This window comes from Paralichthys olivaceus, chromosome 11 (genome assembly GCF_024713975.1).
Source record: "Paralichthys olivaceus isolate ysfri-2021 chromosome 11, ASM2471397v2, whole genome shotgun sequence".
Classification (NCBI taxonomy): domain Eukaryota; kingdom Metazoa; phylum Chordata; class Actinopteri; order Pleuronectiformes; family Paralichthyidae; genus Paralichthys; species Paralichthys olivaceus.
Window position 1 is genome coordinate 23,200,567 of NC_091103.1, and position 2,112 is coordinate 23,202,678.

A 2,112-nucleotide genomic window follows, 5' to 3' on the forward strand; every position below is an offset into this window, starting at 1 on the left:
TCTTCTGAGACTTTTCCTAAATGATGATGTGAGCAGATTAACAAATAAATAGTTCAGTTGATGGAAACTATTAATCCATTAATGATCAAACTCAGGCCATTTAATAATAAACTGATGTTTGATTAATGAGGGGAGTGATTATTACCCATCTTACTTATGTATTACAGGCATTTATCTTTATTATCATAAAAAATTAGGCCAATAAGTGATAATAGGAAAAATCTGTTGTAATTTAAATAAATGAAGCATCTTATATCATAATAACAACTTGTATGGGCAGTTTATTATTGGAAGAACAGGTTTTATTGAGTGTAGCTGCAGATAAATTATTTCATTTTGTTAAAAGATGGACACTGGTACTACAAGCAATGACAGAAAACCTATTTTCCTATTTCTTTATAGAGCTGATACTAGTTTCCATAGTTATTATTCATATAAATGCGTGTTTTTTTCTATTTATTTGTCTTGAGCTGTATCAGAGTTGTGAGTAAACCTGACTGGTATTCAGCGATAAGGACATGCTCAGTAACACAATGTGGTTTTAAAGTGTTATGGAGTTGGTGATGTGATGGAAACGATGAATGCAACATGTTCAGAGTACATCAGCAGATGCGTTTTGTTTCTGTTATCGTGTGTGTGGAATAAATGAAAAGTTAGTCAGTCATGTAATAAACTTGTCATGCATCACACCATCTCATGTATGACACCATGTGAAATACACAGTAAGGAGCACAGACAGTGGGAAAGTCTGCAGACACACACACACACACACACACACACACACACACACACCCAGCAGGAACATTGTAGTCGTGTTGTGTTGGGGGTGACCTCGGGGGAACACGTCGTTTTATCGCAGTGCTCCCACTGTCGGAATGTTAATAATGTTAACAGAGTAGAGGAGAAGAGGAGAAGAGGAGAAGAGGAGGAAGAGGAGGAGATCTTACATGTTGGGAGAAGGAGGCGCGCTCACTGTGCACCGAGGGTCTGTTTCCATCTGCGGACTCCAGATCTGTTGGTGGGTCTCAAACTTTTCCTCCTTCAGTCGAGGGAATAAAAAAAGAGAGAAAAGACTGAGAGTAAATCTCCCCCCCACAAAGTGACTGCAGAATCCGTCCACTAATCACTTCCTCCTCATCAATACATGAAAACCGATAATCAATGATTCACTCCTGTGCGGCGCAGAGAGGAGACGTGCGTCCGCCGACCGACTCAGAGGAAGAGGACTGACTCCCGTTTCCACATTCCTACTCAGAGAGAGAGGGAGGGAGGGGAGGGGAGGGAGAGAGAGAGGGAGAGAGAGAGAGAGAGAGAGAGGGAGGGAGAGGGGAGAGAGAGAGAGAGGGAGGGAGGGAGGGAGAGAGAGAGAGAGAGGGAGGGAGAGGGGAGAGAGGGAGGGAGGGGAGGGGAGAGGGAGTCAAGGAGAGATAGAGTGAGAGAGGGAGGGAAGGAGAGAGAGAGAGGGATAGAGAGAAGGAGGGAGAGAGGGAGGGAGGGGAGAGGGAGGGAAGGAGAGATAGAGTGAGAGAGAGAGGGAAGGAGAGAGAGAGAGGGATAGAGGGAGGGATAGAGGGAGAGAGAGAGAGAGAGAGAGAGAGACAGAGAGAGAGAGAAAGGGGAGGGGAGAGCTTGGGGTTGAGTCCATGAAACTCTACCGGGAGGTGACCGTCAATCACACGGGTCTCCGCCCACAGGGGCGGGACTCTGCTACTATCAGTCCCCTACGTGCTGCTGCTGCTGCTGCTGCTGCGTTCACTGACAACTCGTTACCCAGTAAAGCAGTGGATATGGATACATTATAGTAATAAACTTAAGCTGAACAACCCCCTTCAAATAAAATATGTTCATATAATCAGTTTTTCTATACAGATATGCAGTATACTGTAAAGATAGATGGGCCTCTGCGTCTGTACATGTTAAGTGACTGGAATCAGATAAACTTTGATCCCAGGGGATAATTGTGTTTGTTACAACTGCTCCATGCAAGGGTAGAAATATAGCATCTAAGATTAAAAAAGAAATATTAAATTAAATTATATTATATAAATTGAATATGATATATAAACAATATTTACGAACTGTACATTGAGTATTTAGTGCAAGCATGAATAT

General features: G+C 43.0%; 1 protein-coding gene across 1 annotated transcript in view; it reads right to left on the reverse strand.

Moving 5' to 3' along the window:
* lhfpl6 (LHFPL tetraspan subfamily member 6) overlaps positions 1-1,523 on the reverse strand; it is a 45,834-nt gene extending 44,311 nt beyond the window's left edge. The window contains exon 1 of the mRNA XM_069534607.1: positions 948-1,523. The gene's annotated coding sequence lies outside the window, so the exon portion shown is untranslated. The remainder of the gene's footprint in view (positions 1-947) is intronic.
* Between the last annotated feature and the right edge of the window lie 589 nt (positions 1,524-2,112).